The sequence below is a fragment of the Nyctibius grandis genome, chromosome 10 (genome assembly GCF_013368605.1).
Source record: "Nyctibius grandis isolate bNycGra1 chromosome 10, bNycGra1.pri, whole genome shotgun sequence".
NCBI classification, from domain to species: Eukaryota; Metazoa; Chordata; class Aves; order Nyctibiiformes; family Nyctibiidae; genus Nyctibius; species Nyctibius grandis.
Window position 1 is genome coordinate 15,023,679 of NC_090667.1, and position 26,506 is coordinate 15,050,184.

Below are 26,506 nucleotides of genomic sequence, written 5' to 3' on the forward strand. Positions count from 1 at the left end.
TGAAGAAAGATAGTGGAAAAAAGCACTCAAACAAAAGAGTGAAAGTCACGTTTGGTCTTTTTGGGGAAAATGAGAGTGGAGCTGCTCTGATAGGGGCTGTAATAAGAGTTGTTTCGAAGGGGAGGGGTGACAGGAGGTGGGACATTCACTCTGCCAGATTTTGATTTAAACCTGAACACAATGGTGAGGCACCTGTTGAGAGTTGAAAGCTTTTCTAGAGATTTTGGTGCTAATTGTCGCCTTGCAGCTGGAGGATTATGTGTAACCTGAGCATTTAGCACTGAAGTTCTTATAGCAGCCTTGAAAAGTATTGAAGGGAAAAGTTCCTTTTTTTTTTTTTTTCCTACAGTTAATACCACAAAATTGTATTTTATAAAGTTTGTCTTTAATCTTACCTTGCTGCAATGCCCTTTCAAGATAGAGGACTACAATCTGCAAGTAAAGCCGCTGTAAATGCAAGGATGTTGTTTTAACTTCAAAAGCAACTGTAATTCTACTAAATATTATATCATACTGAATCCAATCTCCCATTCTCTGTGCAATAGGCCCGTGTGTTGTTTTTTTTTCTCCTCTGTATTTTAAAAATACCTTCCATTGTATAAACATACTTAATCTAAATTGATCCTCTGTTGCCTGGAGTTGCTGAGCTAATAGAACAGATAAGAGTTCATTTTATGCCTATGTAAGACTCCATTCACTTCACTGAGCCGTGCTGGGATCAGTGGATTTGAATATGATGTGAATTCATGCTTTTTTCCTTGTCACAAGAAAACAGAATGCCAGTTTCGTGGTATCAGCCTTTTATCAGTCATCTGACGACAGGCAATAGAAAGCATCGCTAAAGTCATTGTAGTTGGATGACATACAGAAGGAAGAGCTGTAAATCATTAAATTAGACTCTTAAATCCTTGTTCTCCTTCATTTACTCATAACCTGAAGTAACTGTGAAAGTTTCTCAAGGTTTACATAAAAAGTGGTCATAGATGACAAATGAATTCAGTGGAAATTTGAGGTTCTTAATTTCCTATTGCCTAGACTCTTTAACAATAAATAAAAAGTAACCTCTCAATATTTCTTACATGAGCACTGCAACATATGTTCTTGGGGAACATTAGATATGAGCTACTTTACAAGCAAATCGAAACAGTTGCATTCATTATCTGCTCTACTGCTTCCTAATGTAATCAATCTATATTAAAAAATCATTGTGGAAGCACTGAGAAAAATAACTAAAGAATATTGTTTCCTCCAAAGTTCTGTCTTTAAAAGATACTGTGCACATATTCACTAGATAAATATTTATTAGGAGTATGACAATTTTGGTGATGTTGAAGACATTGCAGCATTGCATTAAAACATTATAAAATTGCATTGGACCATCATGTCTCTCCCCTTGATAACACTGGATTGTTCTCTGAAGTTGCATTATTTCCTGTACCATACAAAGTGCTTCAAATTTAGGACTATGACTAGTTCAGCTCCTGTCCAAAGAAAAATCTGAATTTCAGTAGTATTTCTATTCATTTGCTTAAAAAACAAGAACTACAAAGGAGGAACTTAAAACATTCTTATACGTTAAAAGAAATAGCATTGGGTTGCATACTATAACACTTAACTTACACTCCTAGCTTGAACACCCTGCAATTTTTTTTTTCAAAAGGGAAAGTATTCCAGCCTTTACAGCATTAACTAATATTGAATTATCTTATTTAGGTTCAAACATAGTAACGAAGATACAATTTCTGCAGTGAGGAACTGGATGTTGACTTTAGAAAACTCACTGATGGAGAAAGTAGTAACACCTGAGAATGATGAGTGCTGAAGAAAATCTTCGTACTTCAGCTGTGGCTTCTACAAAGGTAAGATGCAAAACCCTCATCAGAAGTGAAAAAGTGAAGAGCTTATCTTGAATATTTCAGTGAAAGAACCACAATTTCTGCAATGAACTTAGTGATGTTTGTTTGCTTACATTATTGGGAAGGGTGGGATGCATTACTTGTAATTGTCACCAGTAAGCTTTAAAGAGCTTCATTCAAAGTGCAAAGTTTTCTACTTTGATTGATTTATCTTATTGTTCATGTTCAGTAACTTCCAGTGGGTTACCTACAGCTCGCTAAATGGGTAGACATACTTTCATTGTTCACATAAAATGGAGTATTCTTCAGTGGGATAGTGATAAATCAAAAGGACAAAATCATTTCAGTATGGTAATTGCATCGACTTGTATTATTTTAGCTCAGCACGGCTGCAAATATAAATCTATGAAAAGGAACCAGGCAAAAAGGTACATATATATGCAACATTTTTAAAGGGCATAGTTGCTTGTGTTAAAAGCTGCTGAGCTGTAGGCCTGGAAATACTTAGAACTTTTGTATTTTTGAACGATTGACTAAAAAAAAAAGTGGTGAAAGGAAATCTTCTTGTTGAAGAAATGTAAAAGTAACATTTTTGGCAGGCCACTTTGGGTGATGTCATTCTGCAGAATGTGCTAAAGTCTGTTATTTTACAGGAGGAAACTGATTTCTCAAGGCAGCAGAGTCTATGGGCACTTAGTGTTGCTCTCAACTTTAGTCAGCCAAGGACTGTGCTTTTTTTACACCTCGTTTGATGGTAATAAACCATGTGCACTTTAAAATATGGAACTCAGAGGCTTTTTTTCATATATATACACACACAATATATGTAGCTATATGTGTTTGAAATCTTTTGTACTCTATTTATTTTGTAGGTTTTATCTCTTGTCTGAAGATATGCTCATGCTAGTGTTGAGTATTCGTTGCCTTCTGTACTGGGTTCTGGCAGATGAGAGCACTAAAAGTAGAGCTGCATTTGGGAAGGCAGGGAAAGCCTTTTTTTTTTTTTCCCCCTCCATACTGCCAGTTCCTTGTGAGGTGACAATTCCGTGCTGTTTCTCCCCAGATGCTTGCTAACAATCAATAGGATATCAGAGTAGCTACAGTTCAGTGTACGTTTGCTTTTTCATGAGTGCGAATAGGTCTCAGCTCTGAACCACGCTAACTTGAGTGCAAACCTTTGGTAAACTGCGAAGAGCTTTACTTATTTAAAGCACTAAGTGGTAAAAGTATTAGGTTGTGTTGAAATTATCCAAGAGGGAACCGAATCAGGTGGTCTTTGGAGGGTTTAAGGATTGTCCTGTTAAGGGCCAATAAATGTAGTTCATTTGTGTTTTAACATAAGGGAGTATTTTTATTTGTTACACTTTATGTGACTACTTTTATGATACCATCTCCTTTATCCCATCTATTTGGACCACTGAGCCCTAGTCATGTAGTATAGGTACTTTAAAACAAGTTGTAAAGAATACAGCTAGTAGCAGACAATACTCAGGGCTGATTCTGGAGAATTTTGCAGACTACCAATGGGATAACGTGTCACTTGGGGTAAATTAGACTAGTCTTATGACTATTGCATCTGAAAGAAAAAATGCTGAATACTTTTCACTTAGATTCTTTTCCTTTTGCCTTTTTACTTCTGGTGAGGAATACCACTGCAAGAGTCCGAGTTAAATTTTTGTCTCTAGGGCTATATTAAATAATATTTTATTAATCAAGTTTTCAGTGTCTTCTGACCAGGTTATTTTCTTATTCTGTTTACTAGCATGAAAGTACTGGTTTTGGTACTTAGTGGTGCAGGGGCTTTCTACATCCACTAAGGAAATCTATTTGATTAATGTCTGGAAAGGAAATCCATTTAAAGCCTCTGAATTTTATGAAGTCCTACTGCTGTTAACAAAATGCGTTATATTTGATTTAAACTTGGTGGACACTCCTTACTTTAAAAATTACATTTATATAGTGTTGTATATTCTTAAGATAAGTTGGTCCTAATACTGAAAACAATATTTTGGAAGATTTTTGTCTGTAGGCAAATTATATTAACTCTTTGGCTGTGGAATTGCAAAAGAATAGCAATTTTATTGTAGGCACACCTGGCTCAGCTGCCTATTATTGTTTGCCTGACACATACCATTAGAAAATGTTTTCAGTTGCTTAAAACATTTTCAAGTATTAACTAATTGGGCTGAAATTTTCCATGCTAGTTGTCCATCTGAGTCTGATTTTTTTTTCTTTTTTCTTATTTTTAAAGCTAAAACCAAAGCAGGTCTGCCAGTTCTGTGCACAGGACTAAATAAAAATACGTTCTTTCTTCAGCGCTAAAAAATTTCAGTGTGTTCTCTGGGTTTTTTTGTTTCTTCCCCCCCCGTCTTTCTGTTTTTAAATTCTAGCAGTTCTTTGTTTTGATGTAGAAAGCTGGTGTTTACTTTTGTGTTACACACGTATCCTTGCCAAGTTGTAAGTGTGTATTACCCCCTTTCGTAGTGGTATACATCAGGGATGACTATATACTGTCAGGTACTCTTAGCTCAAGTGGCAGAGGTCTGTATGGCAGATGTAAAGGCTGTAACTGTTGATGAAAATCATACAGGTGTCAGCATGATGCCACGCGGTACTGTGGTTGTGGCGTTCTAGGTATAGGATTTGACACTCTCGTGTACAATGCTAAGAAAGGTGTACAAGTCTTACATGTTTCAGAACGTGTAGAATGAATAGAAGCTATGTTTTTGATATGTAGGTACACTAAAAAATATGGTTCTGGCATCTTGAATCAGTTCATTAAAACTGCTGAGCATCTTTGACCTGCTATGCTTCAGGGTCCTGTTTAAAGTATCGCTCATTTAAATGACGTGGTTATGAAGATTAATTGGTGTGTCATGGTCGAAAGCATAGGGAGTGCTTCTATAATGGTGAAAGCATATCGGGACATCGATTTGGTCCTGAGGAAAGACTTCGGACAGATTATAGCAGAGCAAGTTCTGTGGCAAGATTTGAACAATGGAGGTAAGACAAAAATTGAATAGTTGTTCTTCAGATCCCCCCATTTGAGTCCCAGATAAAGAATGGTTCTCAGGCAATTTTAAATAATGTTTAAAAATGTCTATAAATGCAAAAATGATTTGGCAATAGTGAAAGTTTCAGACTTCATAAAATGCAGTGCAAATTTTATCTGATTCTGTTTAAAGTAGTTATCAATACTCTTTATCGGTACCATGAGCCCATTTAACATTCGATATTACTTGTCAGGTGCTGAAGGACAAATTTATTAACAGAAAAGTCCACTACCAGCAGGGTCAGTTTGCAGTGTCACCGTAGCACTCCTTGGCTATTATAACCAAAGGTCGATGTTGGAGCTTTGTGCCTGGTATTGTCCAAATACCTACACTTTTTAATTAATTTTAGCAAGTCAGGAATTCACAGAATGCAAAAGCATTCTTTATTTTTATCACTACTAGATCTTCCTAATAAAAAAATAAATCCTGTATATTTGAAATATAAAGGCTTAGTACCTAATGCAAAAAATGTAAGCAGTAAGATTAATGGAGGCTTCTAATTATTGCATATATTTCTTCTAATGTGTGTATGTCGATGTATTGTAAGCTGTGTTTGGATGTTAAATGTGTTCTTCGAAATACACTCTCTGCCTTCTGCAAATTATCTCAGTAGCAGCTGCTGTCTGTCGCACAAGCCAGGCACGGTGGGGTAGAGTAAGATTCTTCCCCCTTTCTCCATGAGCATAATTTTTATTATAGGCTGTATTGTAAATCATGGGATGCTGCTGAGTGCACTCTGCAGTTATGATTTTTTGGTTATTGCTGCACAGATCTATGATTTTTTTGCTTTAAAGTAAAGCTTTCAAAGTTCAACTGTATCGAGTTATTTGTATGTGAACAACTGGTATCTGACAAGAAAGATATTAGCACCTGGTTTGCCAAAAATACCTATTGATTGCTATCCAACAAAGACTAGTTAAAACTCGGGAGCATCCTACAACAAACCTCATTGATTTGTAGGTTATACACTAAAAGCGGGGAAGTAGACCAATCTTCATCTAGGGGAAAAACTGGCATCTGCTGCCCCAGGAAACAGGAATAGTGTGAAACGTACTGACTCCATCTGAACAGAACTACTGAATAACAGGTAACCCCACCATTTTCTGTGGGGGAGGAAAACATGCGCACGGACTAATAGCCTGAACGCAACTGTGGGCAGTTCAAGTTCCACTCTCTACTCCCTTGTGGGAATGACATGTGCTGTGTGCTTTACCATATTGGTAACCCACGTTCTTTCTTTTCCATGATAGGACTAACTTGGTTCACCAGGATTTAGTCTTTCTGGGGGTCTTTTTTTTTAATTTTACAATGTAAGATATTTCGGGGGCAGAGACCGTGTCTTATTTATTGCTTTATGAGTCATTTAGTTCTTTTTTGGATGCTTGACAGATAATAATGTGTTGGATTGCATCATGTGGTCTACCAGGTCTGTAGGAAAACAGACTTTCAACTCGGTAATGAAGTCCTAAGTTTGAGTTACTGTTTTACTCATTTCGGACAGCAGATGCTAGCAGAATTCAGATCATTTAAGTTCTATGAACTGACTCGAGCCAAAGGCAATATAAAATTCAAGTATCATCAGCGTACATCTAATAGTTCACACAATGTAACGCTGTCTAGATTTTCATCATAATGTTCCTGACTAAACACGGAGCACTGGATAGAAGAAACCTGGACAGATTTCAGCTGGAAAATACTCATAGTATCTAAATGTTCTATAGAATAACATGCTCATGATTGTCATTTTTGCCAGTAGTTTTTGTACAATCCGTGTTTCCCAATTGTTGAGCCCTACTGTAAATAATCTGAAAAACAAAACAAAATTCTTTTCTTCCCCCCCCCATGTAATTGTATTCTTGTGTGGGATTTGGAAACATCAACAAATTAATTCCTAACAGAAGTAATTGAGCTGACAGCTAAAGAGATGCTCACTTTCTCAAGCACTTAAAATGTTTTATTTTTATTCTTCATTATTAATTTTCCCATTGAGTGGAGCTGAGCCTAGGCAGAAAGCTTATGCACTGCTGGGATGCGTTCGCCAGATGTGGGGACATGATTTTCAGTCTAAGCAGCAGAGGGGAGGAGTACTGTATTCTTTTTCCTCCTCAGGGACCTGACAGTATAGTTCATGAAAGACATAGTTCTTGGGCATATGTAAGCCAAGCAAATTGATCAAGTCGTTGCTTGTCACTAGAGCAACGAACCTAATAATGTCCATGGATGTAGATGAGTGTTCGGAAATGCGAGGTATGCAATGCCTTTTTGGTTAAAAAGACGTGGGAGTTAACATGTTTTGTCTTACTGTTGTAATGAGGTTGCCACAGCTTAATCGATTTGAGTAGGTGCTTTGGGATCGAAGTCTTCGATCGTTAGTTTCAAACACAAAAAGACGGTCTCTCTGCTTGGCTTGGTTCCTGTGGACTAATGCTGCAGTGGCAAAAGCCAGCATTCACGTTGGTGCTAGCCAGTGCTACTATTACTTCCAGAAGAGCGAACCGAAAGACAGAACTTAATTCTCTCAGATCAGGAATGTGATTGACTGACTGTAGTGAGTCGGCCTACTGACTGTTGGCTACAGCCTTCCCAGCCTACTGTCAGTTGGCTGAGCCATGGCAAGTGAGCATGAGCATGCTTGGAGGCTGTCATAGGTGGACACTGAAGTGTATGGGGATGGCTTTCAGCAGGAGATCTCCATTATGAAACTAAATGGGAGAAGCAGAACATTAGAAGCCTCCCCTCTAAACACAGGTCTGCAAAGTAAATACGTGTGAAATGCAAATACAGGTAGCAGAATGTCATTGTTTGAAGGTGAAAGTGAGGAAGAAAGAGGATGAGAGAAGTGGCAGAAAGGAGACAAATAGACGTAGTCATAAGGGCTCTGGTAGGTAGGAAGAGAAAACTGAGAGAGGAGGAGTGCTTGGGAGTGAATACTTCCTTCAAATTGGTCACATCCAAATAATGCAAAACTGTCTGTCCTGGTTTCACTGGGGTAGAGTCATAGAATCAATTTTCTGTTCAGAAAAGCTGCATTTTTCAGAAGGCTGCAGCACCCAATACGGTGGGAATAAAGTTGATAAGACACTTTGTTTTAGTTGGTGGCCAGCCATGGTATGTGGGTTTCCATCGTGATCAAGGCTGTTAGCAGTTTTTGAGTTAGCCAGGTGCTTAAACTAGGAGTGAAAGCCAGGGCGGCTTGAAAGCCAAGCTGGCCCACAGGTGTATTCCATACCCTAAATGTCATGCTCACTATAAATTGGGAAGTTGCCTGAGGAGGACTGTTCTCCCCAGTGGTCGCTATTTCTGGAGGGGCTTGCCCATTGTTCCACTCCTGAGGCCTGCTCTCCTGTTCGTCGTGACCGTCGCACAGTGTTCAACACCCAGCGTTCATTGGGCTGAGTATAACTGTGTACTTATTATTAGTGTTAGTATTAATATTATTTTTGTTAATTTATTCAATCTGTTTCCATTTCAACCTGTGGGTCTCCTTTCCTTTTCCCAATTCCTCTTCTTGGCTGGGAAGGGGTCATTGGGTGATAGAACAACTGGCTGTAGTTTAGCCCCCAGTTATGAGCTAAACAGAGACACTGATTTAATGTATTTGATTCTCATTTATATTGTATCTCGGTTGAGTGGCTGGAGAGTCACCCAAGTCAAGCAATGACGCAGAATTTACTCTGTGAAAAGGCTTGTGCTAGGTAATGCAGACACTGGGTATGGGTTTTGGGGTCAGTCATTGATTTCAGCAGAGCTAAATACTAGCAAGAAAAGTGGGGGACCATCTGGTTAGGTCTGATTCAGTGTCTTGCAGCTTGAGAACTTCCCATTTTATCACCTACCCTTCCAAGGAGTGTCTGTCTAGGTGCTATTGCTCATTTGGACTTTCAGAGCAAGATCAGGAAAGGGAGACCGAAGGTGCCCCCAGGAGACCATAGAATTTGCCACTGAATTTTAATAATTCCTTAGAGAAGTTAAAAGAGATTGATGATGATGGAAGCTGGAGCCTATTTTTGTATGACTTTGTCTTTTAATACCTGAACCTAATCTAGCTCATGACACATGTGAAGACTTACAGAAATAATACATCATCTGTGAAAACAAGGAAAGGTATCAGTGATGCAAAAAGTGGAAGGGAATATGTCAGTTAGATGCTGGTCCTGTGGAAAAAATGGATTACTAGAACAAGGACTTTACAACTACAGAGTGAGGCAGACCAAGGTGTCCACAAGCATGCAGCCTTCTCCCAGACTGCATGAAAGATAGTAAGGAAGCTCAAAAAAGCAAAGTTTTGAGATACCAGTACCAACACCTTTAGTTAAGTGGCCAGTTAAATACCAATATGGAGGGTTAAACTCTGAATGTATGATGAGATCTTTGCTCTATACAGTACTAGTCCAGCAAGGGTTACTAGTCTGGAGTATCTAATGCCACTAAAGAGAAGTTCCAAAACTGAGCTGTCTAATTGGCTTCAGATAAAGGCACTGTCTGGAGGCTTATGCCCATCCAAAACTTGAACTGTTTTTCAAAATGAATTTCTGGAATTTAAAAAGAAATCTGTGTAGCTATGAATGAACTGGTATTTTATTATGACTAATACCTTCATAAAAATGCCAGACATAATCAGGCATTAAAAGCTTTAACAATGTGGGTCAGATGAAGGAGGTGATTTGTAACTGATTGGTTTTCAGGTGTATTATTTTGTTGATAAACTGATGCATTTCAAAGGGCACAAGGCATAATAGCACTGTAACTGTTGCTTCTGAGAAAAGATCAAGGGAATGTGTGAAACTTACGTTGAAATCTGGAATCATAGCTGTGGGAGTTCAAATGTTTCCGTTTCTAACTGAACTAACTCAAATTTTCCCAAATTTCAGCTCGGTTCCTGGATCAATAGTAGGTAATAATATTGAGTTATCAGAAGGTTGTTCCAGAGACTTTGTATTTAGTTATATTAGACACAATCCAAGCTTACAGAAGTAATCCTTCATTCCAGTAAGTACTACTGCTATTATCCAAAATATTATGCATATGAGGAAAAACATTATAGGGTAATCTAGGAAGATTCAGATAACTGTCTATGTCAAAATTCCCTAGAGACTGCTGGAAACTTTTATCCATACATCTGTTGTACCCACTCAACCTGCTCTTCACTTTTTCCTATTCTAACTACATACAATGTTTTCTTGCTGTTAAACAGCACTAGTTATGTAGACCATAGGTCATCATGAGCTGCCAGGATAATGTTTCTCCATATGTCAAGATGTTGTAAAGAAACAATTGGAGTTAAAGCACCTCTGTCAGACAAGTTTTCTGAATGTCTGTTGTGTTGCAACCACACAAAATGTGGATTAATGGCAGGTCACTCTCCTAAGCATTTGAATAAGTAGTTTCTAAGAAACAAACCCAGAAAGAGTGGGCAAAATTGTGTTTTCACTGAAACATGTGATAGAGTTTACAAACGTTTTTAAACTGGGTTGGTTCTTGCTGAATGGTCAGTATCTTGATTTGTAGTTCCTCGCAGGCCTTTGGTCTCGTATTAGTTTCTGACCACATCTGTTCAAAGCCAGAGGACTAGCTGGCAAAGAAGCAGAAATTCTTTTCAACAGCTCTTTGAATAAGCGTCAGCTACTTTCAATTTACCATGGGGTGAAACAATTACCTGTGTTACCACAGCACAGGGATGTACCCTAAATGGTTTCCATAACCCAGTTTACCCTGTGCTAACTTGTTCACATATCCGTGTTTTAATTTTATGGTGGCTGCTTTATTGTGTAATCAGCTGTAATTAGAATGAACAATATGTTTCTGTCATGTTGAGGGAAATCAAATCCTATTTTAATGAAAATTTTCATGAAATTAATATCATTATGGTTGAAGCACACGATTCTGTAACTTCCTCTGAATGCTTTAGCAAACAGCATTTCCTAATTAAACAAGTTTGCTTGCCCTGTATTCCTCTCTGTATTACACAAATGTTGAGCAGAAAATGGTTATTAAGCTCAGGATGTGTGCCTAATAACTGGTGTGATAGAAAAGCAAATTGGTAGCTCAGTACCTTTTTAAAACAGCTGTAAAGTTTTTACTTGGTAGCAGAAGTCAATTGATTTTTTCCTTTCTCCCTTACTTTGCTTTTGGTCTGTAGTCTGAGGATATTTTTTTTCTTTTCCCTCCACAGCTGTCTGCAAAAGAGCCAGGTTCAGCAGCTCACACCTGTATAAGCATTTGAGGTAGAATGGTGTGAATTAGCCAAAAGCTGCTCAGCTAAAACTGTTACGCGCTGAGGTGACTGAGGGAGGAGATGTACCGGGAAGGGTTCCGCCATAGAAACTAAAAATATTTTTTAAAATCTAGGTCTCTGATTTTTCACTTTGACAGCGTTGTGTGTATTCAGGGCTTTTCCTAGAGAGCTATGTGGAATTTTTTACTATATTGTCTAATTAGGATATCAGTAAAACTCCTTGGCTTCTCTTCTTGAAGGCTCTGTTGCTTTTATACATCCAAGTATTGCATCAACACAAGATCATTAACAACTGTGAACCTGAAATAAGAATTGAACTTTCAAGAATGGGGTTGTCCATTTTTACCATTGCAAGTTTTACTTTCAGATAAATCCAAAAATCTCTTGACTTTTCACTTGGAAACGTCTCTGAGAAACAAAGCATTACCTGTGCTCATTTAGATAGGGCCACAGAAAATCACGTTCCACTGTCCAACCTGCTCAATCTACAGAAAACATATTTTTATTCCCAGATTTTCTATGAATATGACTTAAGGAAGAAAATTAAGTGGGAACCCAGTGAGCACGTTGCAAATGCATGGCTTAAACATCTCAATTCTGTGGCCAACTTTGGGTTCTATTTGTTATTTATTCCTTGGCTTTTGTAGATAGAACTGGTCTCTTTCTGCTTTGCAATCATAGGCATTTACCTCAGGCTTTCTTCTTCCTGAGAAGTAAGTTTCTAGAGGCATGGAGCCTACAAGACAGATCAGGAGCCAGTGAAGTCCACCCCATTAATAACGACTACTTGGTGCATTAATACCTTAATGGGAGGGAAATTCCAGGTTTCTTATTGGTAGTTGTTGAACACCTTTTCTGGGATCTTTGAAACTAAAGCAAACTCTAGTGATACAAAGACCAGAAACTGTGAGTGAGGACCCAAAACTTAGTTGGAGAGGTTGTCATGTTATCTAGAAGTTAACAGAAACTTTCTTAAATACAAGCTATTCTCAAAATATAGTCCAGATGAGGAACACAGAGCTTTTTTAGGAAATACAATGTGTAGGTAAGGTGGTAAATTCATAAACAATTTTTAATCCTCTAGTTTTGACCGTGCGCATATTCACGTTAGTAGCTATGTGTATGAACTCCATTGCATGAAAGTCAAAGTCCTCCTTTGGTGAGTAAAATTGTTTTGGTTCTTTCCCTGCTTGAATGCGTTGGCAGGGGTGGAGCTGAAGCAGGTACCTTCTGAGAAAGGTGGTTGTTACTTACTATATTTGAGCACCACCTTGGCCTCGGAAGGAGAATTGCTCTTGGGGAGGATGGGTGCTTTGGCAAAAGGAGAAAAACTGTTTCCTGGGATTAACAGCAACTACTGCTGCTACTGTTATCTGGCTTTTGTATTTTTGCTGGCAAAAGTTATGGTCCTGCTTTGTTTAATTCCAGTCAGCTAGTCTCATTCAGTTCTGTGGTGTAGTGGAGTCATGTTATTTATGGCTGATAATTGTCAAATAGAACAATTCATTAAGCTTCTATATCAGTTGATTCCTTCTTATTTCCTTTTAGCTCAGTCTTGTGTGTTCCTTTATTGCTATCTTAAAGATCTCGCAACTGCCTGAAGCTGCTCGTTTTTTATATTACCCTATGTGTTACTGAAGACCTTATTTTTCACTGCCTGTTTTGGCTGGAAGTTTCATGATGCATGGGAGAAATTTTACTTGCAAAAAGCCTGCCTCAACACCAAATGGTTTTAGAGGGATAGGGCATAGTTCAGGGTGTAGCTCAGGAGCCCTTCTTTTAGGTTCTAGCTATTGCATGTGACTGCCTGTACTAATACGTGATGTTGTATCGGGGTTAGGAGTTGGATGCGATTTTTTTCCTTACTGACACGTGGCTGATTATCTTTGTTTTGTGTGGCTGGAGTTCGTCCAGTGAACTGTCATGGATAACTATGAATATATTATGTTAATAAAGTCAAGCGTGCTTCCAGATTGGGTCACTGCTAAGCTGGGACAGTCATTTGAGTGGGAGGATCTTCTGGTTTTACAGTACTTGGACTTAGTCCAGTTCAAAAGTTATAGACCCAGTTTAGCAGTGTGCACCATTATTATGGGACAAAAAGAAGCTATCTACTATGTTAAAGAAAAAAAACAAACCCAAAACCTAAACCAACCAAAAATAACCAAACCCAAACCTAGATACTGTAAATAAACCCTCATATACAAATTTATACCCTCTGCAATATCACTGCCTTTACTGCAGATGTACAGAGTGTGAATCAGTGCAGTGTTGGTTCCAGTCACTGCAATGATTCATTCTGTATTTCTTTTCTTTCCTTTCTCTCTTTTTATTTTTTCAGCAAGAATGTGGCACTTGCAGAAATCAAGGAGAAAAAACATTTGGCTTTGGCAAGAATAATGTGGGCAGAGAGTATAAAATTCCCTACGCAGCTGTGCCAGTGTGTTTGAGTCTGAACTTACAACATTTCCTGCTATTCCAGAACTGGGCCTGTCTCAGAGAGATTGCCAGTCATGACACTTCTGATGGTGGTTTTGTGCCGTGCACAAATGGGGACTAGAATGAAACCAGCAGACTAATTTTAGTTCGTGATCTTAAGTTTTGAATCCAGGTCTGCAGAAGTGAGACCAAAGATTAGTGTGTATTAGCTCACTGAGAATTTGAGCCCCTTCTCCAGCTGGACTGCCTTGACCACCTGCTGACTTGTTGATACGGTGAGAGATTAGGTTCTTTGGGTCCAATTCTGACCTCATGTACCCTGGTGTAACTTACGTGGTTTTTGTAAAATCAATTTCAGTTGTCTGATTTAAGCTTTAACAAGGCCTAGATCTCTCTGCTTTTTATTATTTTAAATAATACCATAGCACGTTTGTTGTTGCTTGTATAATTTTTTCTTCCAGTTTCTCTGTTTCCTAAGCCCTTCTTTACTACTCTTGTTTTCCATAATACCACCATAAAATAGCTTTCTGTGTTGTCTGTGGTCTTTTATTCTTTCAGTGATCTAGAATGTACCTAAAATTCTGTGCTCATCTTCTTGGTATTACTCTTTCTCTGCCATAATAAAATTTCATGGCAATAATTCAGAGACAAGATAGGACATCCTCTTTTGTCCTTGCTTCAGAAAAGGAGAGTATTGGCTGTACGAGAGAGTTCTGGAAAGGGTGCCGGGATCCACCTACAGGCCAGCTACCTTATTTCAAATCCTTTGATGGTCTGTGTGAGTCCTGGATGGCATTTGCCTGCTACCAGTTGTCTGACATGCACTTTAAGCAAGTCTCAAGACTTGCTGGGAGCAAGAGGGTGAGTAAGAGGTAAGACTGCCTCCTGGGTAAGTCACTGACCTGGAATGGCTTCATTTCCTTGCTCTGATACAGATTTCCTCTGCGGTTCTCACCATATCATTTAATTGCTCAAAGCCTGAATTTTCTTATCAGTCTGCTGTCTAGAGATAACAGGGCCTCCTTGCATCCTGATAGCACTGGAAATAGGTGCATGCCAATTTGTTTGACAAAACACACAAAGATCCTGTTGTTTCAGGATGACTAAATCTTTGCATGCCATCAACTCTGCTGACTTGTCCAGCATTTACAGAGGCACTCAGGTGGATTTTTCAGAAATTAATTACAACTTTTTCTTGACTGTTTAGTGGCAAGAAGAAAAGAAACATGTCAAAATAATATTTTCTCTAACCTAAAGGCTGCTTTTGAACTGCTTGCAGTAATGGAATTGCTTACTCATTTCTAAAATTTTCTTATTTAGAAGAACTAATATTTGCCTATGTAGAATAGAATAATGATTTAATTTTTTTTTTATTGGTAAGCTGGCACTACTATAATAGATAGTATTTTGAAGACACATTCCCACATAATGAATTAAAAATCCTCATTCTTGACCTGAATAAAATTCAGGTACCTGTATAGTTTTCAAATCTGGGTGAGCAAAGGGCTGTAAGAACTTCTCAGGAGCTGCATGTGAGGGTGCCATCTAGTGCTGCGTTAATCAGCGCCTTTACTGCAACCTCTGCATGTCTGCAGCTCCCTCTGGTACGCCTGCTCTCAGAGGGCTTGCTTAGAAAAGCTTACTGCAAGTTCCAAAGGTGATTAATTGATGGTGAACGAGCCGCCTTCTGCTGACTCGAAGTGCTGAGGAATGGCATGGAATAGAAAGATGAAACCATCTCCTCCTAAATTTTACATGATTTGAGTGAATTACTGTGAAATCGTGGACTTGAGTTGCAAGGAGAATATGTAATATATATGAGAAGTCACAACAGGTTGAACTCAAAGGATCTGATTCTTTACCTTATAATGTTGCTTGAAAATTTAAGAGATTGGGATACATGTACTGATGCAAAAGCAATGTGAATAAAAAGAGAATAAAACCATCATGCTTCAATTAAAATGAACTTCTAGAAGTTTGGGAGCTAGTCCAAACTAGAGGAATCTCTTGAGTCTTTGGTATAATCTGGACTTCCAAGTTTTGCAACTTCTCTGTGTTTTGGTTCTTCTGTCCGTGAGCTCCATGAAAAAAACCTACTGAATTGGGAAAATAAAAAAGTGACAGATTTATTTTAAACTTTGATCGCATCACAGGTGGGTGTGAGTTCAGCAGCTGTTTAAATTTGTATACACTGCTTAACTTTTTTGTCTGAAGTGAATGGCTAAATATGATTTTATGGTACAACGTAAGTAGCTGGAGTTAAATAATCTGATATGTCAGTTTTGATCTTTATCAGGGTGTGATGTCACCATGATAATACTGATTTCAATGACCTTTGAATGTTTTTTAATTAACACTACTGTAGGTGATGTTGGAACTGGGAATGAAGATGTGCATGTAAAGCAGAATCTTGTAAACAACTTTATAACTAGGGGCACAACCTTTTATTTCAGTACAATGAAGTTAACTGTTCTTTTTGAAAGGAAATTAAAATGGAAGAAAAATCTCTTAAGTACCTTTGACATCTCTTCAATGTATTTTTTTACCTCTTTTGAACGGAGCTTTTTTTTTTTTTAAAAAAAAAAAAACCAAACATCATCCAAAACTGGTTTCCCCACATCTATTCAGTAAGTGGTCTCTGAAACCTAGACTGAAATCTTCCCTCTGATCTGATATTGCATGTTTCTATGCATTTACTTTTTTGACTGGGCTGCTCACATGGTAAATTTTCTCCTTCTTATCCTCAAGGAAGTAGTTTTGAGTAACGAAGTAAAAGACCTTCCTTAAGAGAACTTGTCACCAGCTCAATTAAAGAGGAGCCTCCCCTACCTCATCCTGGTGAGCAGAATGTTTTTCTGGCATAGAAGTTCTCCAGTCATGCCAAATAACCACTATGAGATTTCTAAGGCCATAATGGCTTTTGAAAAAAATACAGTGTGTAAGCCATGAAAGTACTGGCTCTGGAACTGTTTCCCAAGTAGATCTGTGTGGAAGCAAATGGCAACTGTTGCATTTTCATAGAATCACAGAATGGTTTGTGTTGGAAGGGACCTTAACGATCATCTAGTTCCACCCCCCCTGCCACAGGCAGGGACACCTTTCCTCTAGACCAGGTTGCTCAAAGCCTCATCCAACCTGGCCTTGAACACTGCCAGGGCGGGGGCAGCCACAACAGTCTTAAAGCTTTTACTTTAATCTCTCGTCCTTCTTAAACATTTCCTATTACAGGATCTCAAAGTATCTTATAAGCACTAGTGAATTAAGCACTGCAGCTTGGCTGAATCTCACTTTGCATCAACTTACTGAGTTGATTACAAGTGAATAACTTTTCACAAATGCAAAATAGGAATCAAAGTACTCGGATGATAATTCATTTGGCACAAGTCTGTCTTTTGTTCCATTCTACAAGAGCTAGCACAGCAGGGGTGTGATTCTAGACTCAGTCCTGAAGCGCTACCACAACCCAGTTACTGCACTGAAAGTAGTGCTGCCTTTGTCAGTGGTGGTATGGGACTTCATACTCGGATATGGTGATGGAGCATCATCCAAATTAATTGGAATAGAATGAAATAATGTATATGAAGTAATTTTGGTTTAAACTTCTGCTGTAGAAGATCTTACATGCTTTACATTGAAAGATGTGCCATGGTCTGGTTGACATGGTGGTGTCAGGGCAATGGTTGGACTCGATGATCCCAGAGGTCTCTTCCAACCTGATTGATTCTGTGGTGATGAATATATCACAGGTAGTTATGATTTGTTTAACATCCTGCCGCCAATGAATAGCCAGAATTCCTCATCTGTTTGAATCACTGGCATTGCATAACCTTCCAGAAGTACATGGATACTGTTTTCGGATAACAGTTCTTTTGGAGCAAGTTACTGAAAGTTATGAAAACCAAGGCTGAACCCAGGTTCTTTCTCATGAACAGGCATTCTCTTCGTAAGAAGGGAAATGAAGGAAACATCTCATCAGAGCTGGACCAAAGGTGTACCAAAACTCCTTTGCTTCATAGGAGCCAGCACTGAGGGAACCTTAATTGTAGCAGGTGGTTGGGTTGATTAACATCCCAGCTCAGCACGCCCCTAGAAGTTGCCCAAATACATCTATTTTTTTTTTTTAACTTGCTCTCCTGTGGTAGTTTTCAGCGGAGAATGAAAACTGAGCTCTGGCAAATTTTCTTGTGCAAATGACTGGTTAGCTGAAAGTTAAGTAGGTGGAACAATAAAAGTCTGAGATTCGGAGCTCTCCATGGCAGTGACCTTGCCAAAGCTGAAAAATAGGTCTGCTTCAGCCACGCCAGAGCTCAGTGACGTTACATGTAAAGCTGGACATTTAAACACAGTCAGCTTGCAAGTCTGGTTTGGGATTTTAACCAATCTCCTTTTGTAGAGGGACTAGAACATTGGGGTTTGGTCTGGGCTCCTTCTGTATGTAATGGGAAGCATTTATAACTTCGCAGTATTCATTTCAGGGTGGGATTGATGAATAGAATATTCCTGTTTACAGGGAATGGAAACCTCATCTGATTTTCTTGGAAGTTCATACCATGCATTGTGTCCTCCAAGGAAGAGCCACCTTTTCTTTCTTGTCTTCATCTTTGCCCAGACCCAAGACTTCTGATTAGTTTAAATTTCATGGTGAGCAATACCTAACCTCCTTTCTTTCTCTCTCTGAATGCAATTGTTGTGCTACAAGATTTTCATGGGAGACAAGGAAATGGTGAATTTTGGACTACGCACCTTTCTGTTGAAATTTGCTGTATGTATTGAAACTTGTTCTCGGTTATATGTTGGGGTTTTTTTGGAAGAAAAATAATTTATTTTTTCCACCTCTGGAAAACCACATTCTATTACAGCGATTATGTTCCTATCAGGGAATACTTTTTACTTTACTCTTGCGGGTGACGCATTATCACTACCAGCTAGAACGGAAGTGCCCATGGATTTTTAAAGAGAGGGGGCATCTAAGCGTGACTAATGTCTTATAGAGAACGATTTTGAAAGCAGCTAAACTTAAATTAGATATTTCATTGCTTCATTTTGATGGATTAATAAAGAGTCAAGTGGTTTAGAAGGAAATTGTATCTTGTGCAGATTGTTTAATGCTGAAAAATCCCATGGCACTTTGTGCCAGCTGTTGAACACTCATGAAATCTACACAGGAATCAAAGATACCATGACAGGGAAAATAGTTACCTAACTTGAAATGTTGTAAGGTTTTACATTTATAGTCCTACTCCTTGAAAAAATGCCTGGGGTTTTGTTCAGCTTCTGCATTTTCCCGTGTGAGAGAACGTTGCTTTGCTGATGATGGTGGAGGTGAAAAGATGGATGGAGCAGAGAATACCATGGGATCAATAATAATTATCTGCAGATAGATTGGGGTTTATTTTTAATTCAAAATATAATACCTTTAACAACATAGCATTCTTAGAACCATGCTAGGGCATCAGCTGACCACTGAGTTGGAGGAGAAACTACAGGGCATTGCATTGATAAAGAAGAGGTGGGAGCAAGATGAGAGCTGCTGTGGGGAAGGATTTAAGCTAAAGTCAATGGCATAAAGCCAGTGCTAGATTATGGCAAGCAGCCCCAGTGTAATAAGATTAAAGTATGGGGGAGAGCACATATTTTAGACTGCTTAACTCCAGAGAGTACTTACAGGAATGTGTGTCCTTGCAGGGACGACTGAAATGAGTGAATCGGCAGCAGTGATGTGGTGCCGTCCTGTACAAAAAGAATCATTAGTGACCTATTTAGCTTGTCCTGTTCTGAACTTCTGCAGGTTGGCAGGTTGTTCTTTGTGTGTCCTGCATAAACAGCTTGCTTCTTTTCTTGAATTTAAAGGAAGGGGTAGATGAGGAAATAATCAGAGATACTATCCTGAGAGTACTCCCTAATTGCCCTTGACTGTATGGTCCCTGCAGCTGCAGACATTACCAAGCTTGGTATTGTCTAGTTGCTCAGAATGGTGTGTTTTCCCTGTTAGTGCAGTTTGCTTTGGCTTGCTGATGAGTAGATATCTATGGAAAGCCACGGTGCCCAGCCAAAGGCCTATTTTTGTCCCGAATCAATATAGCTTTGCAAGCGCAGGTCCAGGATCAACAGAGATTCATGGAAATTTTTGCTATGCTCCCAGCAGCAAGGGCTTTGTACTCTCCAGAAATTGCTTTGTCTTTCTAATCTGTATGTTCTGAGTAAAGCACAAACCAGTTAAGGGGGAAGTAGGGGGGAATACTAAATCTGTGCGGTATTTCTGGAACGAATGAGACGTTCTGGCACCTACAGTATAATCCTTATTGAACTTTTCCCCACTTCAGCTCAAGCACAGGTGTGCAGTCAAGACACAGCTGCTACCAGATGGCTTTGAATTTTCAGAGCTGTTAAGAATCCAGAATAACACAGGGAGAAAACACATCCATCCACTTTCCTAACTACAGAAAAAAGGTTCTGTGTTATGATTGCAAGTTTTTTCTGTTTTAATGCACAACTGCTTTAAAATAAAAGTGGAAGCTTACCCCAATGGGGAAAGTTAGACGTAAAGAAATGAACTGGCTTGTCCTGTAAAGCACATAGCTATTGGGATAAAGTTGAGAAGCAACCTAGACGTTCCATGGTCTTTCCATAATCACAGCAGATAACTGTCCAGCCTGATTCTTGCAGGCTGATGAAGCGGGTTGGTCCAACCAGTCAGCTGCAACACCTGAATCCCAAAGCATCTTCTAGGCAGCGTTGCCTGCTTGTGGATGGAAATGGCACGGGCTGGCACAGGAGTCCCTGCGTTATTTATCTGTCTTGGTGCTAACACAGGAATTATTAATTACTCTAGATAATGTGTGAGTAATTAGAGCGATCCTTATAGTGTGAGTAATCCTTATAGAATAGGACCTTGTTTTATCCAGTGAAAAGCAAATACCTAGGGAAAAATATTGCAATATTATTTTAGGGATATTTTCCCCAAACTTTCTCGCAAGAATTCGGGGTTCAAGAACTGCTTCAGGCAGATTGTACTTTAAAACCCTCTGAATTTCTTTCACTAACTTGTCTGATCTTCCCTCGAACCTCTGTAAACTTTTAGCATAGACAGTGTCTTGTAGCAAAGTGTTCCGCTGCTTAACTATAGGTTGTGTACTGTGAAACGGAGGAGCTGTGTAAAATTCAGACATACCAATATTTTTAACAGGAGCCTAAATTCCTGTTTCTGAGCAGAACTGCTGAAAGAACTTTTTTGCAAGTTGAGAACCCTGATGCTCTTTTTGCATGAGCTGTCTTGGGAGCCATAAACCAAGTGTTCTGAGATTTATTTTTTTTTTCCCTTGGACCTATAGCCATGGTGAGAGAACACTTATATGAGTTAACCATGGACAAACTGCTTTGTTAACCCTTGTGTCTTCCTTATGAGTAAAACAGGAAAAGCATCTGTTCCTCCCTCTTATGCATGGAATATGGGAGAAGGGAGAGAACAGTTTCTCACCTGTTGACACTGCTCCACTTTGCATAAAAAATGAAGGTTCCCTGTATTGTGTAAAGGTAGAGTGACTGAGTCTCTGGGCTCTCATGTGAGGTGAGGTGGGCATTCCAGCCCCTGCTAGCAGCACCATTTGTGTTTAGTCACCAGGCTTATTTCACTGCCTTAGGGGACAGGATAGAGGGATTCAAAACTTTCTGCTACAGTTTCCTGTACAACTGTTTTAACACTGTTCTACAGGAAAAAAAAAGATGTGTGTGCGCAGTGGGAAGGGGAGTTGTAGCTGTCTTCCTTTTGAAATAAAACGATGAACCTCTGAGAACTCTTACAAATTTGTATCGTGATGTATTTTTCTAGTAGCAAGTAGAATTGAATATTCTCCTGTAATAATATTTTCTCTGTCTGGAATAATTCATTGTAATATCTTTCTAAAAATATACTCAATCACCTCAGATAAACCTGGTCCTTAACATTTCAAGCCTATGTCACAGCGTACAGGATTATGTGCCACATTAATTAGTTATGAGAGAAATAACATAGATTGTGACAAATTTCAAAAAGACTTTGAGACTGACTTAGCAATGAAATGGCTGATACAATTCAGTGTAAATAAATTCTGCACAAAATTATGCATGTGGGGAAATTATAATGCTACCTTCACATGTAAAATGTGATCCAAAGTATTTCTAGTATTTCTGGAGAATACTTGTTTGTTTTGTTAGATTGGAAACCCCACCTTTATAACCTGATCATCCTGAGAAGCTTCCCATCAAGTAAGGCAAAATGATACCCAGGTTTTTTAAAGAAAATTGCTTCTGCCATCTTTTTTTTGTTGTGGTTCTGACAGCTTTTCCAAATCCTCTGTAACTGGGGGTAAAAGCATCTTATCTTCAGTTGGACAATACAGGGGGGAAAAGTAATCTGAATTCTTATACAATGCAGTTATCTTGTAGGGAAGTCTCTACAGTATCAAAAGGAGTTGCTTCCCCCTCCCAGTGGAATGCATCAAATTACTTCTCATAACTCTGAAATTACTATTATGCACCTCTGATACTGGAGATCATTGGGAACATTATGTTTCCTGGTGCCCAGCACTCTGGGTTTTCATGGAAAGAGGGCAAATGCTTTCATTTTTCCAATTTTTAAAGCTTTTTTTGGATATAGGAACTGGCAGAAATTTTCTTTTCATATGAGTATTTGATTTGGCATGGAATGCTCTGGCTGGAATTGCTTTGTATTAGAAGTATTCCTCCAAAGACATATAAATATGTGATTTATTAATCACTGGTATTTTATTTAAGAGATAAATTTCTGCCTTTCCTTCTTGTTCAGCATGTGGTAAAGGTTTACTTATTGTCACTGTTGAGGTTGGAATTAATATGATTAAATATGGAATTAGCTCAGGCTTGGGTGGATTCTGAAGCTGGACTGATCCAGATGTTAACAGTAACTGGTATCTTAATAGTTGCAAAAATTTGGAAGTCAATGCCGTTCATATGTAGTTAGATTTTGGCTGACTCCTGGACTCCAAATGGTGCAGAACAGCGAGAACCAGAGAAAATTCAGTGCCTGGTTCTTTGGTGCTAATTCGTCATGTCTTTGATGCTTGTAGTCAACAGATCTGATCACTGTTACACTTCAAGAGGGGAACTGATGCCTGTGGCTTTATTTCTAAACATGTAGGCTTTTTCTTCTACCTAATTATTTCTGCTTAATATTCAATATGTGGGAAAGAGATCCCTCTCTAAGATACTAAGAGTTGTTTTTTGTTTGAGATTTTTCTCCCTTCTGGGTCAGTCTGTAAAAGTCACTTTTGTTCCTCTTATTCCACCATGTGCAAATACTATGTTATCCAGATACCATGTGTCTAGCTAGTCTCAAAGTGTTCGGAAGGAGTTTTTCTCAAATTATTCACTGCATGTAAAAAGAAATCTGTATATGGGGAAATCTTTGGTGTCCCTAGCTTTCTACTAGAGTTAATTACTGATTTCTGGCCCTCGGAGAAGCTGCTATAGGTCTTGCATATCTTTGGAACAAGATTTGGCTCTAGCTTATCAATGAAAGCTTAAATTTTGTGTTCTTAAATCAGAAAGTTTAGGCATTGGCTTCACGTAGCCTGTAGGCCTGATACCTTAGTGATAGCAAATATTTGCTTCAAGTTCTACCTCATCCTCCTCATGCCGTGTGAAGGAGCACTTCCAGAGCAGTGCAGCACGAGCTCTGTAGCCAGACATTGTTCTTCTGCTTATGTGGGGACTGACAGCATGAACACCAGAAAGATGTTTCTTAGTGGTGCTTTTCAGTTAATGTTCATAAAACTGAACCAGTGCTCCAAAGCCCTCTCGCTAGTTTGAGAATCACGTGGGAAATAATCAGCTCTTCTGCAGACCACGGTTTTGTGGAGAACATCTTGATGCATTTTACATTCTCTTGTACTAATAAAACGTATCTTTCCAATTTGTTAAACAGTTCCAAATACACAGCAGACAGGTAGATACTGGCACAGATCCTGTTTTGATTCAGATTTTCCTGAAGAAGGCACAAAAGAGGTGGAAGAAAAGCAGGCTATTTACATTTACAGAAGTGATAAAGCCACATAATCCTGATGGGAAGTTTTGGAAAAAGTTTGTCTTCAGTTCAGCTGGAATTTGGGGCGGTGAACTGAGCTTCACACCCTTCCCATTCTTACCCACCATGCATTTCATCCTACATTTTATGCTTTTCTTTGGATAGGTACTTCTTAAGTATCATTTTATGAATTGGCAGGTAAGATGCATCAAAATCATCCAGCTTTTATTAATGTCCTTTCAGTTTTGTGGGTTTTCTTTGGTTGGTTTTTTTTTTTCTTATTTTCTTTCCAGCATACCCATCCTGATGACAATCTTGCAATAGTTCTCGCTAGGTTAAGCTGTGAGTGTGTTACAGAACACTACCAGCACTGCATGGTGCATCCACACCACTTCCATAAGGGCTAACTTATTTGCAGTTACAAAACTTTCCATTTTTTCCTTTCAGGAAAAACTTTTTCCCTGAGGTAGGAATTTTTTTATTGATAAGAAAATGTGAATAGGAAAATAAAAGAACTCTTGACCAAGGTCAGAACAGTAGTTACGATCAAAACCTCAGGCTTTTCAGAATTCCATTCTTGGATTACTATATTGCACTTTGCTCTGCTCTGCTTTGTTTTGCTTGTGCTGTTGAGGCAGTAACGTGCTGAAAAAGCCTAGTTCTTAACTGATTTTATTCTGATACCTTCTGTGGTGACATCCTTTTATGGTCTGAAAGTATCTCCAACTTGCGATCCACTGTCTGAGGAAAAAGCACTTCTGTAACACGTATTATTATTATTAAAAACCACTGAGTTAAGATAATGGTAGTGACTTGTATGTGTGATGTTTTTTTCTTGCTGGCAGAGGCGTGCTGCGGAATTGGGCCTAAGAAAACTGTTGACATGGACATTCACTGACCAGCTTTTCTGAGGATTCAGTACAGGGTCTTTCATGACATTTTGGGTGTACCTCAAATTCATGCCAAACCCTTTGGAACAGTTCAAAAGAGCGTTGATTGTGTGCAGTCCTCTGCAGTAGGAGGTGCCAAAAATATAAAGGTCTTTTTTAATATTTTCCACAATGTTGCAGAGCTATTAATGTAAATTACAAAAAGATTTTTTGGTTATCAAGGCAAGCTACAAAAAGGGAAAATGTGGTGTAATCCATATAAATCACTTGACTAAACCATGCGCAATAAATCCAGTGTTGGTGAAGCTAAGTTCCTCTGTCTGGCACCACAGTTTGCTCTTTACAATAAACGTTTACTTTCCTCATTTGACAGTTGGTCTTTGCCGTGGACCCTCTTCACCTTTATTCCCATCCTTGTGATCTGTAGCTGTGCAGCACTCTGACTTTGTTGGCATTACAAAAAAAACCCCCAAAACTAAAAAATTGAAAAACAATAGGGAAGTTGCCACAGAAACAGTTAAATATTTGACCCTGTTTACTGCCAGCTTAGATAAAAATCAGATTTATTTCCTTGTGAAGAAAAATTCTTCAACACATTGTACGTGCACTGACAGTCATAGGTTTATTGCAGCCCATTGGAATAAGGGCTTTCACATGTGTTGCAGTGGAGGGAACGTTTTAACCATTTGCTTCTGTTTGCCATCTGTTTTCTTTACCAACTCAGTGCTCGTGTGAATTTCACAGCTGCAGATGGTATTTCCTAGGCTAAAAAGAACACAGGCATCACTGCCTCCTTCCATATGTCCAAATTAGTTACAGCAGAGATGGAAGGTGTTCGTTCCTGCCCTAGGTGCTCTCCATAATGACTGAGTAGGCTCAGCCCCCATCTTCCCTCAAAGAGAAGACTGAATTGACCGGGAATGGGGTACCTTGCATGGCAATGCGTTGGGTTAGTGCTACAACATGGGAGCAGTTGAAATGTCTGCTTTATGTACAGCTTATAGAAAACTCTTTGGCTTTTCTTCTGTAAAAACTGTTACAACAAATGTACACGTCTTTCACTGCCATTTAAGCAGTTGATTTGGGATCTTCCTAACACAAATACAAATTAAGAACTAAGGGCTCTGTTGTACATGTTCTGTTAGATAGGAATGAGATCAGTTCCTGGGAGCATTTCTTTGACCTGGTGCTGGTTAAGAGTTGGATGGTCATGTTTCTGCTTTGGTGAAGCAGTCCTGCTTATAAGACTGCTTTGTTCTCCTTCCCATGCAGAACACCCTCCAGTGGGGATGGCTGAGAGGAAAAAAATAGTTTTCAGAGGTGATCAAGCACTCAGTGTGTGGTTTGAATTTTAAGAGCTCTAGTGACTATTGCTGAAGTCTTGAATGCTCGGGAACTGAAGAATTCAAAATACTTGCCAGTGGGAGGCAGGTTTATCTGGCCTAAAAGACCAACCCCAGGACTGAAATGGGGACGGATGACTTGTAAATAAGGACCTATGCACTGTGCTAATTTCATTTTTGTTGTTGTTCTAATCTCTTAATGATCAAATTGAAGGAACTGTCTTCAAATTAAAGTCATTATTTGGTTCGTTCGATATTTTTATTGTAGGATCTTAGGATAAAAGGGTGCTATACATGTACTACTGTTCTATTTTGTTTTGTACATGCTTAGATGTCGGGGGGTTCATTTGTTTGAGATCTGAACTCTCTGGAAATCCTATTCCTTGAAGCACTAGCAGAAATGAAGATGATGTCACTTTGGAAAGTACCAGCTCCAAGAGACAGCATCTGTGAGAGAGAAGAGAAACGGTGGCCTTTGCCCTTGGGATAACTGCAGGTGAATCTGCTGGTTATCTTGGCCTGCAGCTGACACTTCTCCACTTTGCTGTTTATACCTGTCCAAGATTCTGAGTGGTGATACTTAAAAATGCAGAGAGTGCTTAGTGTGTCAAGCTGCTTGGCAGAGAAAAATAGAGGGTCAGTCTGCATGTA

The 26,506-nt window shown here is 38.9% G+C and overlaps 1 protein-coding gene across 16 annotated transcripts in view; it reads left to right on the forward strand.

The window, feature by feature from the left end:
* ZDHHC15 (zinc finger DHHC-type palmitoyltransferase 15) overlaps window positions 1-26,506 on the forward strand; it is a 214,467-nt gene that overhangs the window by 79,163 nt on the left and 108,798 nt on the right. For 14 of the 16 annotated variants that reach the window (XR_011048913.1, XM_068409701.1, XM_068409694.1 and 11 more), the window contains one exon: window positions 1,714-1,859. The gene's annotated coding sequence lies outside the window, so the exon portion shown is untranslated. Of the gene's footprint in view, window positions 1-1,713; window positions 1,860-13,485; window positions 14,155-14,265; window positions 14,456-16,331; window positions 16,422-18,093; window positions 18,225-26,506 lie in introns of those variants that run through there. The other 2 variants (XM_068409695.1, XR_011048912.1) reach the window with 2 other exon arrangements.